Source organism: Pseudochaenichthys georgianus, chromosome 10 (genome assembly GCF_902827115.2).
Source record: "Pseudochaenichthys georgianus chromosome 10, fPseGeo1.2, whole genome shotgun sequence".
In the NCBI taxonomy this organism is placed as follows: Eukaryota; Metazoa; Chordata; class Actinopteri; order Perciformes; family Channichthyidae; genus Pseudochaenichthys; species Pseudochaenichthys georgianus.
In genome coordinates this window covers 18,719,606-18,738,509 of record NC_047512.1, presented here as the reverse complement: position 1 = coordinate 18,738,509, position 18,904 = coordinate 18,719,606, and the positions used below count along the sequence as shown (strand labels likewise).

Sequence of the window (18,904 nt, the reverse complement as noted above, 5' to 3'; positions counted from 1 at the left end):
TTGCAGTCTCACATCTTACAGCACATCGTCTTTAACAAATACCGGAAACAGACCGAAAACATTTAAAAAAAATAATAATAATACTTTATTCCGAGTGTGCTTGCTTTTCTCTTTGAAAGTCATCACATAACGGCATTGTAATACACGGTTCGGCTGCATTGCATATTACATATCTGCCGTAGTTCTGTATTTATAGAGCCCTGATGAGAAGACAAACATGAGGAACTGAAAACGTGACGTGGATCATAAATATATCAGCCATTAAACAACATCTTACATTTCTTTTCACACAATACGTCTCCTTGCAGTATCAACACTAATTCGGCTCACTTTTATATTTGATCCAATTGGTAGATAGGCTGTATTTACACCATAAAGGTGCACAGCTGATATAAAGAGAGACCCGGTGGTTAAAGCATGTTATTGAATTTAATTATTTTTATTATTAGATATTAATACGATCCCTATAAAGTATATTCATTACTCGTTATTCTCTACTAATAGTTAATTAAAGACTGTATGTAATGACTATTTTGCACATCCCTTTCAAGATTTCATGATTTTCTAAGGTTTATTGACATATCATATAGGCCTACACAACTGTGGTGTAGTTCTGCACTGAATGAAAAACTTGGGTTGCAGGTTCCTCAATAGTGCATTACAAGACCTCTATCAATATTTGTGCATACCTCCAGCAATGTTAACTATGTTGAAGCACTTATTTTAACTGATATTATACATAATGTATTATACTCTTATAAGATGTATGTAGCAGGGTTTCCGCTAGGATTTTTTCTCGCCGGTCAAATGTCCGGGCAGAATTAATTTTACCGGACAAATTTGAAACTTACCGGTCATATTTCAATAATAATAATAAGAGTTGTGTAGCAGAGTTTCCGTAAGCAGGTAATTTACCGGACTATGAGCAGATATGCTGATGTTTAAAACTCAGTTCACGATGCTCATTTTTATATTGCTTCAGTTTATAATCGTAACAGATCGAAAAAATTCAGATTCATTTTTCAATAAATTATTCCACAAACAACATAATTATTACATTCAAACAAACTACTTGTAGTAGATAACGTACATTATTCAGAAGTTTACATCAACTTTGAATAATAACACGGGAGAAACGGAGCCTCTCTTTTACCCTCTCCCTCCTTCTTTCTCCTGACAGCCCGTCAGTTTCTCATGCAGCTCGCTAAACAGAGGGCGGGGCTTCAGGTGATTATGCAGAGCTGCGTGTCTCGGTCTGACTCAGCAGCTGATCTGATCTCTCTCTCGCGTCCGGTTAAACTTCACTTGCGTTTATGTCCATATCGATCAGATCCAGCTCCCCTGATCGGCCTTTATAGAGAGCACCGATCAAACTATTAAGAGTGAATATCGACGATAATGACCGGCGGCCGATCTATCGGAGCCTCCCTAATTATTACCAGACATTTTGACCGTCAGGTTTTGAATTTACCGGTTTTTTATAAATTTGACCAGCTAAAAACCGGTAATTACCGGCTAACGGAAACCCTGGTATGTAGATATTTCATCTCCGGCATTGTCAGGTATTGAACAATCAATAAATAAAGAACACAGAATTGTTGAATATAAAACACAGAATTTGTGTGATTATACTAAATGATTTTCAAATAAACACAACTGCATATTTAACTGTTACACATGCTGATGTAACGCAAATGTTCCAACTTGGGATCAATAAAGTATATCTTATCTTAAGCTGATCGATGGCTACTGCCATATTTGCAAAATGTGCCTCTGAACCTTGACAAGTGCATGTTTCAGGCTTATCAATTAATGTAATGTAATGTCATCACAGGGGTCACACACATAAGACCAGCTGTTAAATAAAGCTCTTCTGACCTTAGCTGGCATGTGGGTATATATATTAATACTGCCCATTATGGGCACAAGCAATTTTCACCCATTTATTAATTATATGTTTTAAATGTGAGTGTTTCCTATCCCTTAAACCTCCAGGGATGTACACAGTTTAATACTGGCAACTTCTTATTATGGGAAATACGAAAACGTCTTTTAAAACTACAACTCCCAGTAGAGACGTGCCATAGAGAACATGTTGCGAAACAGAATAGCCAGCATGTGTAGTTCTGGGGACGGGGTGGGGGAGGGGGGACGCGGTGGGGTTGTGAAGGCACCACCGTCACGCGCATGGGCAGTATCGGTGGGGATTGTCGAAATGGGGCACCACCGTGTTCAGACACTAGAGGGCCCCATAACACAACAAATAGGGACTCAGAGGGTAAGAGACGTGACATCTCCGCTGGCTTTAAGGAGCATACAGTGGAAGATGCTCACAACATCTGCTTGGGTTTTCAAGACAGTAACACGGGGCTACAGACTCCAATTCGCTGTCACCCCCCCTCGCTTCTCAAGCATTCTGTATTCACAAGCCCGGGGAGAGTCAGCCCATATTCTTGAGAGAGAGATTCTCTCACTTCTAGAAAAGAGGGCTATATCTATAGTACCCGCCGAGCAGAGTCAGATTACGCAGACAAATGTCCTCAAAGCACCTGCTCAACCTGGGTTTCATAATAAACACAGAAAAGAGCATGTTGTGCCCAGCACAGACTGTACTCCTGGGTTTACACCTGAACTCGGTGCCCTTTACAGCCCGCCTGTCAGCGGAACGAGTGAAAGCTTTCATAGCTTGTCTCGCTCAATTCCAGCTGCGCAAACATGTTCTCTTCAGATCATGCCTGCGGTTACTGGGGCTCATGACATCAGCCATCCTGGTCGTAGGACTTACTCTCCGCGCGTCATGGCGCGCGGAGAGTAATGGTTACTGTGAAAAGCGTAATGGCACTACGTCACTGGCCGCACCCGACTTTTCTAGTACGGGGCGTGCCTATGGGTGCTGTCCTTTCACGGAAGGTGGTCACCACGGACGCATGTCTGACAGGCTGGGGAGGTATTTACGAAGGTCGCCCGGTGAGGGGTCTCTGGAACAGAGACCTCCAGCGGGCGCACATAAATTACCTGGAGCTTTTAGCGGTGTTCCTCACTCTAAAACGCTTTCTGCCTTTTCTCAGAGGGCACCATGTCCTCGTGAGGACAGACAACACGACCACACTATCGTGTATAAACCGCCAAGGGGGTTTGCGTTCTCTCCAGTTACACATGCTGGCACGCAAACTGATCTTATGGAGCGGCAGACATCTTCTCTCTCTGAGAGCGACACACGTACCAGGAGTGATGAACCTCGGGGTAGAGCTACTGTCCAGAGGTGCACCACTATATGCAGACTGGACTCTACATCCAAGGATTGTGAGTCAGCTGTGGGTGCGTTACGGCAGAGCCGCGGTAGATCTGTTCGCATCAAAAGAAAATGCTCAATGTCAGCTGCGCGATTTAAACGCACCGTTAGGCGTGGACGTGTACGATTGGCCTCCGGGCCTTCTGTACGCGTTCCCACCCCTGGCTCTGATACCCCCAACTCTGGCCAGAGTGAAGGAACAACGCCACACACTTATCCTGATACTGTAGCTCCGCCCTGGCCCGCAATGTACGGGCTAGCAGAGATATATCAGCTGCTGTGCGGGCAGCCATGGCAGCCCCCACTACGCGGGGACAGATTGTCTCAGGCGGGGGGGGCGATCTTTCACCCACGCCCAGAGCGTTGGGCACTATGGGCCTGGCCCGTGAGTGGTACAATCTGAATACAGTGGGACTCCCTCAGAAGGTGATAAACACTATTCAGAGTGCGAGAGCTTCCTCCACCAGGTCTCTTTATGACTGTAAGTGGAGGGTGTTTGAGGAGTGGTGCCTTCAAGAAGGACACATCTCTTTTCAATGTCCTGTCGGGGCAATTTTATCATTTCTACAGGACTTGATCGATAAACACAGAGCTTTCTCTACAATCAAAGTGTACCTGGCTGCTATTGCTGCATGCCATGTGGGCTTTGAGGGTAAGACGGCTAGCCAACATCCTTTGGTCTGCCGTTTTATGAAAGGGGCTCGCAGGCTCCTTCCTGTTTCCAGGTCACTGGTGCCCTTATGGGACTTGGCAGTGGTTTTAGATGGACTCAACCTGACCCCATTTGAACCCCTGGAAGGGGCTGACATGAAGCACTTGTCACTCAAGACAGTGCTGTTACTGGCCCTGGCATCCACCAAGCGGGTCAGTGACATTCATGCGCTATCTGTACTTCCTTCATGCACTCAGTTCGCCCCAGGGCAAACGAGAGTGTTGTTGAAGCCCAACCCTGCCTTTATACCAAAGGTGGTTGGTTAGTGTACCCCAGAGCCATTTAATAGAAGAGTTACGACATCTCCGTTCACTCCAATGGACCACTTTTTTACAGCAATGGCGGATCGTGTAGCCTCTCAATCGTTCCCCGGAAGTTAGCGCCAAGGCTGGCAGAGCTGTGGAGTTGCAGCATAATAGACCGTTCGTGACGGACTTTTAAAGGTAAGAAGAAGTTTAAAGATGTATATTGCGGATATTATCAGTACATCTGATTCAAATGAACATGTGTATTAAAGGATGTCAGTGGATTATCCCTAAATTAGTAGATTTAGGGAACGTTTACAGATAACAGATTAAGCTAGCATACCGAAGCAAGTTAGCAACACACGTTGAACAGCCTTTTAATTGTAAATTCCGTTCTCTCTATGTCATTTCGTCCAACATGTTGAATTAGAGAAGAGGGGCTTCTAAACGGGATTGTATGCGGGGGTGGAGGGAGTTAAATATTAGATAAATATAACTTTGGTGTGTGTAAGAGTGAGTGTTTTTAGCAGAGCCATATTGTGTCCTTGTGATTCTGTTGATTATTACCTGTCTGTATAATGTTGCAGCCCAGCTGATTCTGGATTGATGGCAAAGGGAGAGGGACTTAAGTGAGAGTGAAAATACAAGGTACGTTTAATACTACTGTTTTATATAAGTAAACACGTTATCTCCCCAAGGCAATAGGTGTGCTATATAGGTGTGTATAACCCTTTCTCCTGTCTGTTACTCCCTCTCTCAGCACAAGAACCAGAGGGGGGTTCAATGGAGCCTGAATACCTGCACTGAGACCCTCACCCTGCACCCTGAGTCTCAACTCTGTGTTTTTCAAGCCTTTCCCTGTTTTTTTGTATTAAACAAAACATTAAGCTCTCCCAATGGTGTGGTTTTCGTTTTGTGAAAAAGTGCAAATGCAGTGTTTGTATATAAATCACATATTTTGTTGCTGTTGGTCGTGAAATTGCTCCGCTCTGTGTCAGTGGGGAAAGCCGTACATTCGTACTCCTTTCTCTGAGCGATTTGAGCATCCCCAGGCAGCACAGCAAACCATGGTGGCGACTAGGAGGCAGCACAGCAAACCAGGACAACACGGAGGAAAAGGCACCGACAAACTGCATGATATGCTCTTCTATGTTTATTGAATTCCATGTATTTGCAATGGATGTTCCTAAAGCAACACATTTAACATCATCATCATCATATCCTGTCGGTCACCTGTCCTTTCTGAAAGCCATAAAGATGACATTAGTCATTTAGATAACTTGTGTCCTCTGTTACCATGGGGATTACTGAAACTACCATGAATTTAAGAAAATGGTAGAAATGAATCCAATCTGAATTTTAAAGCATTACTTTAGATCCCCTCCCTCTAAATGTATCAATAAACATTAGAAAGTGATGCTCCTGACTACCATACAAGTTTAAGAAGATAATATTGGTTTGAAAGAATTCAAAGCTATACATAAACAGCAACAGGCTCTTTAACAAGGCACTGATAGCCTAACATGTAAACTAGTTGTTCACACTAATCCTAATATTACCACTTAATATTAGCAAATTCGATTTTATTTTTGAAAACATTGATGTAAATACATACACATATCGATTTGTTGTATAAATATTGCAAATCAAAACCTTTATTCACTAATAATTACCAAAAATCGTAGTTCTATCTCCTGTTATCAATGCATTCACATTGCCCGCCATGAACTTCCGGGGAACGATCCTCGTCTACATGAACCACGTGACGATAACCGTTTTTGGACTTCCGGTGTCGTAACTCTTCTATTAAATAGCTCTGGTGTACCCCAATTGACATTGAGGCATTTCCTCCGCCGCTGTGTCCCTCTGGGGAACAGCAGCCGGATTTGCTGTGTCCAGTCCGTGCTTTCCCCAGTGAGATGATAGTGAACTGTTCATGAACTTGTCATGAAAAGTTCATGAAATATCAGTGAACCATATTCATGAACAGCTCATAAACAGCTCATAACAAAGTTGATGAACTGTTCATGAAAGTGACATGAACATTAAATGGCACTAGGGCAGTTCATGAACTACTCATGAAACTCCTGTGCTGGAATGGTTCATGAACAATTCATGAAATGGAGTTTTCAGTGAGTGTGTAGCGATATTCAGTTTTCAACCAAGAACATATCAAGAACTGTTCATAACAACTTCATGCACCGTTCATGAACAGTTCATACCCAGTCATTGAATATAATTCAATGGCTGGCTATGAACTGTTCATGAACTGTTCATGAACCATTGACTGTGGGTCAATTGGCAACCATAGAAAACAACAATTATGTCAATCACAATGGAACTTTACTCAAATGAACAAACAAACATACATATATACAGGTGGAGCACTACAATTAAACCTATCACTATTTGAAGCACAGTTCTTGATACTCAGCTGCACACATTTTTTTGTTATGGGTCCCAAAAGCTTGGGTACCACAGCAACAATAAATGATTTCTGTAGAAAACAGAAAAGTGCAGCAGCAATAATTATACACAGGATCCGGTTGATCGCCTGGATTGCTTCTTATTCAAAATTCAAAGTACACAGTTACATTCAAATAGCTGTACTTTACAAACATCACATTTCTCCATTTAAGTTATCTGTCTGTCACAGTCAATTACTGTATCTCAAGGAGAAATTCGACATAGTCAATATAAATTATTACATTACATTGCATTTAGCGTCAAGATCACCAGCCAATCAGGATTGGTACATCTTTTGCGGGCTTCACGTAACGCCCATATTAGTCAAAGAAACGCCCATTCATTAATTCATTAATTAATTCTGACTGATTGACTTTGACTTTATGAAGAAGATCGCAGGAAATGACGACAGAACAGCTAAAAAAGACATCTCACACCGTGTCAGATTTTGGTTATTTTGGGGAGGTGGAGATAAATCATATTGTTTGGTGGATGCCGTTTGAACCAGAGTAGCAGCATGGAGGTCGAATCGTCACCAAAATAAATAAATAAGTGGTCCGAAAAAGGTTCATGACAATAAACATACACATAGCCTTCCTCAGGCAGTGTGTTTGTACCGGGGACAGGAGACCCCCCCTTGATGAGAAACTGTAGGAAGTGATCGGGGAATCCCTCCGGAGAGGAGTCATGACGACTGGATCTGAATTATGTTTTCGTATTTGGTGGTTTGTGTCCCAGCTGTCGATCAGCTGTGTGCAGCGTCTCCACTGCAGCAACTCTATATCCACCAGTTAGAGGAAATACAACGAATGTGTTGTGTTATATTAGCTGTACAATTTACCACATATGGTGTTCTTAGTTTCCATACCTCCTGTGTTTTATGAGCGACTTATCAAGTCTTAGCAAACGGCATAAAACATGATTAAACATGGTAGTATGTAAAACCATGCTCGTACAACCTATAGAAATGCAAAACCGCATCATTTATGAGAAAACATTTCATAACATTAACACAACATATTCGAGGTGGTTTTAAATAACATATCCGTATTTATTTATTTCTCCAAGTTATGTTTTTGTGTGCACTGATTAGTCTCAAACAGGTGTTTGTTTAATTAAGATTGCTTTAATCAATGTTTGAAAATGAATTCTTCATATGATAAATGAGAGGTAACATTTTGTTTATGGTATTATTTCCACATATTTATCTCCATTCTTCCTTCTGCCAACGGTGTCGCAGTTTCTCGTCTCTCCCGTTTTTGTGCTTAGTGCGTACGCATGGGTTAGAGTTTGCGTGGAGGACCGCATGTTTTCCCATCAAGTTAGTATTTTATAAATCGGAAACATTGCGTAGAAACTGGCCTACGCCATTTTTTGAGCATATATCCCTTTATAAATGAGGCCCCTGATGTCTGGTACGGTGCCATCCCTGACTTATTGACGGTTGATGTTCACTTTTTATTGCTTTCAATGTGTTGGCAGGTCCAACCTTCATAATGAGAGAAAATAGAGAGGCCGGGGCGAATGAACACAGAGCCAAGTTTGTGTTGCAGAATTAAACTCCAAACATTGGTTGCCAAAAAAAGGAAGTGATAAACAAAGCTTACCATGAAGTGTAGAATTCATTTGCGCTTTTGAGGTTTGTTTCTGTTGCAAGGTAAATGCTTTTTTTTATACGATTGGCATTTGACACTAGGTGCACTTATGGAAAATAAAAGTCAAGACGATGCTTTCAATTTGACTGCTGTTTTTTATATTCTCATGTGAGTCACCCACACATCTTCAAAACAGTTTCAAAATGATTGTGAGTCTATTCACTCATATGGTGTATGTTTGCTGAAGAAAAGTAACAAGTTACATGTTCATATCAGCAGAAGAACAGTGTTGTTGAATAACCTTTTTAACAGTAAGAAGTTTCTTTCCCCAAGAGCTGCGTAGATGAGACAGACACATTCCCCTGTTGTTTTGTCTTTGGATTGTTTTCTGTATCATCAAGAAGCAATTCTTAGAGACAACTATTTATTTCACATTCTGAGAAAGATTTAGTTAGCCTGAGACAGAAATAAAGACTATAAGCGCACATGGCAAATCCCACCACACACTCAGACTCTTGAAACACGTCAGTGAATGAAAATTAACTTACAAATATTTATTTATTTTTTAAGCATAGGGAGGAATCTTTTATTCAGGCAAAATGGCCTGAATTCAATGTTTATTAACAAGCTGTTGAAGTCCCTCCCTCTACTTTGTCAAAGCAACAATACAACCCCTTTTCAATTTTGTTATTTGAAGACTTAAACAATTCTCTTTGAAGTGTCTCTTTTTTCATGTTTCTTTGTTTTTTTTAAGGATGCCGATTTGGCTTGTAACCATGGCGGCATTTTTTGTGCCACAAGATTTACATAAAAAGCCCGCAGTCTGGAAAGTTTTGAACGGATTCTGGCGTAAAGCAAACTAAGGATGAGCGACAAAATGAAAGCCTGAAGGACCGGCGGATAGGGGCGAGGGGTGTGTGTGTGTTGGGCGGGGGGGGGATACTGGAGGGGGTTGCTGGGTAGCTGAGCTTTAGCCTGGCTGCGTATGAGAGCAGCAAATCCGACTTGGTTGGTAAACAGAGTCTCCAGGGACCCTTCCTTTGCATGCAGGCTGCTGCCGACTAGATGGAAGCCCTCTGTGATTCTAATAGAGTAAGCTCATAAAAATCACCGTAGAAAATGCCAATAAGGCTGTCAGCCACCACCACAGCACAACACAGACTCTCACTCACACACATCAGCACTGCAAATTATACAAGGCACAGACACGCACAAGCAGACAAATAAGGATTTATCTGTGTGCTCGCATGGGTAAACACAACCCTTTCTGAAGAATAACTAAGTCTTAGCTTAACGTATCATAAGGGCATCATCTCTCTTTCATTTAACCCCCATTGGCATCAACTGGGCTAGTTAAAAGGAAGCCTAGTGCTTTTTAACACTACACAAAACTAACAAACTCATTTTATGGTTGTGTTTTTCAAAGAGTAATGTCACACATTTTAGAAATGGCCAAGCTTATTCTTTAGCTTTTGGAAAGTTAAGACGAAAGCTGACTTTGAATAACGTGCTGACTTTGTGCAGTCGTAAATGTTTGTACCCAAATGAGGGTCACATTCTGCTTCACAGAGTTTGCATTTTAATTTCATTCTGGTGTGAACTTAGCATGGCTGCACGTAGTCAACGCCCTTAAAATCCTGCCTTGAATTTACACCCCAGTGACATCACAACTTCAAGGTTTCGGCCGCTGATTTCTAGCTTCAGGAAGGACTGATGCAAGTTCACAGACATCGAACAAACTGTCCTGGGACATCAAAATAATCTATGAAGATTTAAAATGTCTAGCATTGCACTTTAATAAGTATTTCTTATGATCTATTCTGCAATGGGCTAATGCTCTGTGTATAGTATGTACACGGTTTTCTCTGAATGTGCAAGAAGATGAGGAAACCCCCATCTCTTTTCTCCTCTTTTCCTTTCCTTTCTTTTCCTTTGGAGGGAAGCACCTGTAATTTATCTTCATCAACCATTATGGACATCCTCAGGAACAAAACCTGGACTAGAAAAGTATCAAATCAACAGCACATTTTTCAGAAAATGGCAGATCCAATTTTATACATGTCCCTGAGGCTTCCCTCTAACTGCTGGTGTGCTGATCCTTCACTCATCTGATGCTGGTTCTCGCAACCTGGGAGGAGCTTTTCAAGATTGTTTCTGTCTCCCGCAACCTGTGATATGAGCCTCATTTAAAGGAGTGCTAACAAGATGTCCCAATGATGTTCAATATAGCACATTGAAGACATGCAAACCTACCTGGCCAAATTGAAAATAATCTACATTAGACAAAAGTGATGGAGTTTTGTCTCATTTTGACATCTGGCGAGATAGCATTGTCTTGTTTGTCACTTACTTTGATGTGTTGCAGGTGAAAAAAGTAGTAAATGCACTTCCCTAACAGCTCCCATCGTCTAACCCATGTTAACAACATGTCTGAAAGGAGCTATTGAACTTACATCAGAAGTCTTCCTGCAGGTGATTTAGAGGGATCATATAATTAACCATTATATACTTGACTTACCATCCCTAAATCAGTACACTTTATGTGAAAAACGTTTTCATTTTGACAATTTAACTAAGCTTAACCATAACCATTTTCCTTTGCTGCAGATCGACCGGCTGTGTCCTATGAAATATATAATTCAAAGATCTGTTTTAGTCGAGAAATATAAAACTGAGAGACATATGCTGCCTTCAATTTGGTCCAACTTCTAGGTCCTTTGGCACCAGTAACATTTCTTTAATTGATAACGTTGACAACTTAATGCTAACTGTGAACTACTTATTGTTAAAAATGCTCTGCCATTATGTTTTGCCTCGCCTCTTTTTTTATATGTTTTTGCTGATTTACTGCAGGTTGTCGGCAAATGACATTTCATTTAGTTGGACCTTTTAGAACCCCTTACAAATGTCATATAATGTATGAATAATGAAAAACTGAGACAAGGCTACATGGGAATGATTTGGGGTGAAAACAGGAAAAATAATAACCATATTATCAGCAGCAGCTGGATGGTGGGTTTCAAAACATATCAGACATGCCTAGACAAGATGTCGAGAGCTGATGTGTGATTTTCGAACACTATCAATAGAATTGAGACAGAACCAAAGTATTCTGTTATGTTACTTAGATAGCATTACACTGATTTAGAAACATTAGAAAAATAACCAAATCTATTTAAGAAAACATCCAGTAGATAATGTTCTGTGTATTCCTTAATCAAGGATGTATCATTCTATTGATCATTTTAATTTCCATGGTGTTGTTTTATGTCTTGGAAGTAATTAAATGATAACATTAAGAATGTACAGTTATCATATTTCCTGTCGTTAAGGAGGCTATCGTGACAATTTTCATATTAGTATAAAATTGATTAGTAGTTGCTCAATTGCCTCCTCAATTGATATTCCATGCGGAAATGTTAAAAGTGCAAACATAAACGAGGTTTTCCTCTGACACTAGAAATCATATTCCAGCAACTTTGATTGGAATACGTTATGGGTGTGGGCCAAGAGTGATATCAAACAATATGGATTGGGTCCACTCAACATACAGCAAACTGTCAGGTCCAAATGATAAAACCAGACTGAAATTGGCCTGCGTGCAAAGGATTGCTGAGGGCAAGGATTATAAAGGTTTTTCACCCACTACCTTGCCCCCATATTGGTTTAGGTATAACTAGCAGATTCATCAACACACAGTGTTTGACAGGGAGTTCAGTAACACTTAGAATTCAGTTACAACTATACCGGGGTGGAATAAAAATGCAACCACAGCGGGGATTTAGAAGCACAATCATATCTTAAATTAATACTTTTTAAAAATGAAATTATACCAACTGTCCCATTATTTTCATATTTTCTTATATTCACGTTTCTTCTTCTTTTCAAGTGTTATGCATGATAGAAAATACATCACATTGTCAGCAAGAAATTCCCCTATATACTATTTTATCTGAACATTTTGATATGAGGAACATGCATGTGTATTTTATTTTTACATTAACTTAGCTTAAAGATATACTATATATTACATATTAGACTGGTGTTGTGTCTATTAGATTTAGAAGAGACACACACATTAGAGAAAAAACATTTCAGAGAGAGAGTGAGAATGTTTCCCTATTAGGATGTATGCTGATATTCATGATGAAAGTATTCACATGAAACATGTCTTACATGCACACATGTTCTAACAGTTGAGAATTCAAGATACTATGAATAATCTTTTGTATCTCTTGGTGTATCTAAGCCAGTACTTATCATTGAGAAAACATTTATACCCCATCTGTTTAACTCAGCAATGTTATCTTTATGGAAAGCAGGCTGTGAGCCTTGCGTTGCCTGGAAGCACATGTGGGATGAGATAGGAGACGGATACAAGAAAGATGGTAGACAAGAGCACTGAAGCAAAAATGCAGCAAGGGAATATGTCAAGAAATCAAAGCCCAGACAAGTTGAAGGGAAGAGGATTCAGATGCACAAACATACACTGTGTTTTTCTCAGACCTGGAGGTGGAAGAATGTAGCTCAAATCATATTCCACTTAGCTATTTTCAAACTTGGGTCTGCTCTCAGTGTAAAATAGTTTTTCACAACACCTTTTTTCTGCCTCAAAGTGGGACGGCCGAGCCTGTAACTGACCCACTTGTGTGAACTTGTGTTGATGATAAAAAATCACATCAACATACATTTAAGATAGCCATGTCATGTGAAAGTTTAAAGGTGTACATTTAAGGATATCAGCATGTCAATGTCACAATAAAAAGACAGACTAGGAGTTATCTTTATTTTACATTCAATACCAAACCTCTTATTTTTTTTCTTATATAAATGTGTCACTGTGTATTGTACTCATTTTCACTGCTCTATTTATATTTTACAATAGGACCCAAACTGCACATGATTCTCTAGTTTGGACAGGATATGGTGGGTTGATGATTATCGGTAGACAATCCTCTCTTTATTAAAGGTGTTGGGATGACAATGATGGATCTAGACCTGGTTTCCAAGCAGAACATCGTTTTTTGCAGTTGCTTCTTCTATTATATATTTATAAATCATTCAGCGCAGTATAGTCTGATTTTATTTTTTTACTAGCTCTCCAACTTTAGGTTATTATCCAAGGCAATACCAAACATGTGTTTACAGACTCTTCTGACCACCACCATTCACTAAGACAAGAATATTTGAAATGCTTCACCTGTTAGTCTCTTAAGCTTCATGGCATTAAATGCTGCTCTGCTCTTTCTTCACCCTGATCCCATCAGCGCCAGGCCCGAGGCCACGGCTGCCCCAGGGGGATCTTTGCATGATTTCATCAATGGCACTGACGACAAAGACTCCTGAATTATTTACCTCCAACATCTGCATTGTTGTTTACTTGTTTTCTCTTTCCTGATTGAACCCTCATTTGCCAGAAATGCATCTTAACGTGTTTTATTTCTAAATGTTTGTTTTTAGATTGAGTGTGTAGAGTTTATTTCTATTGATTTTAAACTCATTTTTCTTTGTCTGTCTTAGGCAGAAGCAAACTTGTTTAAACAATTTTCTTTTTAATAAATACTTTATGTATCACATAAAATGCAGCAAGCTGCCAGCTCTGACTGTACAGTCTACATTTTCGTAATGTACTTGTTGTGATGATTGCGATGATATAAATGTTGTAACGTTTGATTAATTTATGTTGTGCATATACTTTTTTAACAGAACAATAGGCATTACAGATGCTTAAGTAGTTTGAAATCTACTTGTTAATCTATTCAGCTACATGCACAGCCCAATACTCTTAGGTGCTGTTTTGAAAGCTACCAAACAACAATGGCAAATATTGTGGTACACCCTTACTTAGACACTTACATTTTATTTAACGGCTCCAAGGTTTCAGGTTTTAGGTAATGTTACTAAACAACAAACAAACAAACTGTGACACATTGTTGTGATGAGTTGTGTTCTCTTCAGCGGCACATCTTGCACATCACCCACATGTTTTTCTTATTTTTGTAGAAAGTAATTAGACGCTGTGACTCCTAAACCAATCATTTATCACTGCTCCTCACAGATAATGTCAAATATCATATGATGGTTTAACTGATAAACAATCGGTTATGCGAAGGTCAGCGACATTTTGCAGAGTGAATCTACAATTAAGAACCACAGAGAAGTATTAGAGCTTGCTTAAATGAAAGTTATCTTTGCAATTACTCTGCACTTGCTTATCTCTGATGCTATTGGCACATTGCAGCACGGAATAATGATGAGACAGGATGACATTCGGCTATCCTTGTTTTGTCCTTTCCGCACCTCAATAAAAATGTAAACAAAGGCCAAAAACTCCTGACACAACAGTTTTATAATTTGCATAGATGGATGGCAGGGGACAGCATGCCACATTTGATTATTTAATTTAAAGAAAAAGGCAAACACACACAAAGAATATTGTGTTAAAAAGCACTTGTTACAGGACTGATATCTGTCCTTCAGGCATCCTAGAGTGACTTTCAGAATGACACTTGCATCTCATTATCAAAATCGTCAATAGATATGAGCAATTGTTATTGGCTGCTGCATTCAAACCCTTATGCATAAATAATCCTTAATTTTCTGGCCTTATTCCCAATTCTTGAAGTTGATTCCAAACTAAATGAAAAGCTCCATGGCACAAGGACATCAGTCCAAAGGTTTAGCTGTAAAGGACATTCTATCATGGGACTGCAGAGCACCTGCTGGGACCCAGATGTGCTCTGGCACTTTTTTACAGGGTGGCTGGTGGAGCGCTCCCTGAGGGACTCAGCCCACAGCTGCGACTGTGCATGGCTACAGTGCGTCTATCTTATCTACACTCCGAGCCCCGCTGGTTTACATACAGATGTGCAGAAACCAGTGTGGAGCACTCATGCTTGTGTCTCAGTTTTATGAATATAATATACATGGAGGAGGATAGAATTCTGGAGAATGTGGCAAAAAGAGAGGGCACGAACACTGCACTGTAGCACCGTGTCAGACGCTAATTCTCTATCCAGCTACAGGAAGCTTTATACTGCTACAATAGAGTACAAATGAATAGGCTGTCTCTTCATAATGCTGCCTCCCATTGCGCTGCTACTAATGAGTTTCTTCAGAACTAAAACAGCGTGGCATGTGTATTTTGTGCATTTAAAAGTTTAAACAGGTCACTTCAAAATATCGCACCGTTGTGACGAAAAGGGAGCTGAGCCAGAAGGCAAAGCTCTCTGTCTACCGGGCCATTTTCGTTCCTACCCTCACCCATGGTCATGAAGGATGGGTTATGACCGAAAGAACGAGATCGCGGATACAAGCGGTCGAGATGGGTTTTCTCCGCAGGGTGGCTGATGTCTCCCTTAGGGATAAGGTGAGAAGTTCGGTCATCCGGGAGGGACTCGGAGTTGAACCGCTCCTCCAGTTGAGGTGGTTCGGGCACCTAGTAAGGATGCCACCTGGGCGCCTCCCTATAGGGAGGTGTTCCAGGCACGTCCAGCTGGGAAGAGACCAAGGGGTAGACCTAGGACCAGGTGGAGGGATTATATCTCTTCGCTGGCCTGGGAGCGCCTTGGGATCCCCCAGTCAGAGCTGGTTGATGTGGCCAGGCAAAGGAACTATAGGTTACTTACGTAACCCCAGACCTCAGAGTAACATGAAGTGAGATGTCTCACTAAGGGATGCGCCTCATCGCGGAGCAAACAGAAGCATCAATCTCATTACGCCAATCCTGATTGGCTGGTGATCTTGACGTCAACTTCAGGGGAAATCACCCCCTATAAGTAGCCTGCACCACGACGCATGCGTCATTCAAAATAAGCACCTCTTCTTGCTTCACCATAGCAAGGAGGGCCGTCTGGTGAGACATCTCACTACATGTTACTCTGACAATGGGGTTACGTAAGTAACCTATAGTTCTCATTCATAACACTCCGTTCGATGTCTCACTATGGGATATTGTAGCTCCCGTATTGTCAGACGAGCTTATCTCGAAGATCACCGATCAACCAGAATTTAACAGGTGGAGTCCCGACTCAACAAGGTGCCCAGCACTGCTCGGGCCACGCTTGGAGCGGAGACGTCCAGCCTGTAAAAGCGGACAAAAGTGAGCGGCGAAGACCAGCTTGCCGCTGCACAGATGTCTTGGATGAGCCCGCAGACCCGAAGGTGCTTGCAGATTCTGACTCGTATAGGTCAAAGCAATCGCCTCCACGATCCAGTGGGAGAGCCGTTACTTAGTAACAGGTTTACCCTTGTGAGGATTAGCCCAGGACACGAAGAGTTGGTCATTAAGACGAAGCTCTGTTGATCTGTCCATATATGTGTGTAAAGCCCGGACTGGACACAACAGATCCTGCTGCTGCTCCCCGGAGGAAACCAGCGGCGGGGGAAATGCCTCAATGTCAATTGGGGTACACGAACCAACCACCTTTGGTGTAAAGGCAGGGTTGGGTTTCAACAACACTCTCGTTTGCCCTGGGGCGAACTGAGTGCATGAGGGATGTACAGACAGTGCATGGATATCGCTGACCCGCTTGGCGGATGCCAGGGCCAGTAACAGCACTGTCTTGAGTGACAGATGTTTCATGTCAGATCCTTCCAGGGGTTCAAATGGGGTCATTTTGAGCCCATTTAAAACCACTGGCAGGTCCCATAAGGGCACCAGCGACCTGGAGACAGGGAGGAGCCTGCGAGTTCCCTTCATAAAACGGCAAACCAAAGGATGTTGGCTAACCGTCTTACCCTCAAAGCCCACATGGTGTCACGATTCTCATGTTATGTCACATTTGTAGTTTTGTCTGTGTTGGTGTTTTTCTTGTCTTTGGGTTTCTTGTTTTATTGTGTAAAGTGTTCACCCCCGTTTCCTGCCTGTCTGCTTTCTGTCTGTTTCCCTCCCTGATTACCCAATTGTGTTCACCTGTTGTCCTTAGCCGCGTTCACACTGCGGTACTTTTCCCACAAAGGTTCATGCGAACTTAGTTCATGCGAACTCTTTAGTTCGCATGAAAAAGTCCCTGGGGGTGGATTAGGCAAATGAAGCCGCTGACGTCACTTCTTCTTCTTCTGCTTTGGGTTTACTGGCAGGCCGCAAACCATTTCACGGCGTATACTGCCGCCCAAAGTCCCCGGCCGGAAGTCCCCGGAGTTGGGGACTGGCTTCAGTAGAAGCTGCTGGGAGTCCCAGCAGCTTCTACTGAAGCCTTCCGAGTAAATCGCCAGAACGCCGACACCTCCTCATCTCCACCGCTCCCATGTTTTATTTTGTGTTGCCATAAGTTAGTCTCTCTGCGTTTCTGCGCTGGGCTAATGCTAATGCTAATAATGCTAATGCGAGGATAATAAAATGGCGGCTTCACAACACTTTTTGGGAGTTTTACGGGGCGTGGTTTGCAATTCGCCCAGCCAATCAGGAATATAGCTCTTTTCTCAAAAAAGAGCCTCTCGAAAGTCCCTGCTCTCTAGCAGGGACTTTCGAGGGGGTAAAAAGGTTCGCATGAACTACTTTTAGTACCGGCTCTTTTTGGTGTGAACGCGATCATGAACTAAGTTCGCATGAACCTTTGTGGGAAAAGTACCGCAGTGTGAACGCGGCTCTTGTGTTTCTCCTCCCCTGCCCAGCTGTGTCTTGTTCTGTAATTACCCTTCTGTGTATTTAGTCTAGTCTTCCCCTGTGTTCCATATCGGTTTATTGTTTCCCCTCCATGTTATTCCACGGTCTGTGTTCATTGTGCTGCTCGTTGGTTTTGGATATTTTGGATACTGCCTTTTTTGCCACAGCTTTATATTATTTAATAAAGCTCGCTTTTCGTTAAAATTCTGCATTTGAGTCCTACCTGCTTCACCCAAGCGTAACAGAATGAACCGACCAAATTTGGACTCAGCAGATTTTAATGTTTTGGCCCCACAGGCGGAATGTCTTGGGTACTCTCTGGAGTACATTTTTTACACCTGGAAGAATGCCTCATCTAGACGGGGTAAAGAGGCTGCTTTGAAGGAGGCACGCCGGGAGGTTGCTCGCAAGCCCTGGCTCAGGAGCTTGTTGCCTGAGTGGCTACAAACCTTTACAAGTAGCCCTGAAGAATTATCACAAGCTTCTAACCCTTTCCTGGGATCCGACTACTGTCCTGTTGAAGGTCCACAGAGTCTCCAAAAAGCCTCTAGGAGACGCAGGGCCAGGATTCCAGCCCGTGCTCCAACAGCCATGATCCCGGCTTCAGTTCCGGTTTCCACAGCCATGGATCCATGCACCAGTACCGGCCCGCAGAGCTATGTTTCCTTGCTCGATTACCTGGCCCACACAGCCATGGTCCAGGCCTCTGTTCCGGTTCCAGCGGCTCCAGTTCCAACCTCAGACCTTTTCTCAGGAACCCGTCTGGCGTTTGGAGGTCCACGGAGCCTCCAAAAGGTCTCTGGAAGATGCAAGGCCAGGATTCCAGCCAGGATTCCAGCCAGGATTCCAGCCCGTACTCCAGCGGCTCCGGCTCCAGTGCCGGTCCCAGCAGCCATGGTTCCGGCCCCAGTTCTGGCCCCAGCGGCCATGGTTCCGGCCCTGGTTCTGGCCTCAGCAACCATGGTTACAGCCCCAGTTCTGGCCCCA

At 42.3% G+C, this 18,904-nt stretch overlaps 1 long non-coding RNA gene across 1 annotated transcript; it reads left to right on the top strand.

Annotated features, from left to right (window-relative positions):
* Positions 1–4,296: 4,296 nt before the first annotated feature.
* LOC139434586 (uncharacterized) lies at positions 4,297–5,134 on the top strand. Its single transcript, XR_011643909.1, has 3 exons — positions 4,297–4,447; positions 4,837–4,897; positions 5,010–5,134. It is a non-coding gene; the product is annotated as an uncharacterized lncRNA (long non-coding RNA).
* Positions 5,135–18,904: the final 13,770 nt, after the last annotated feature.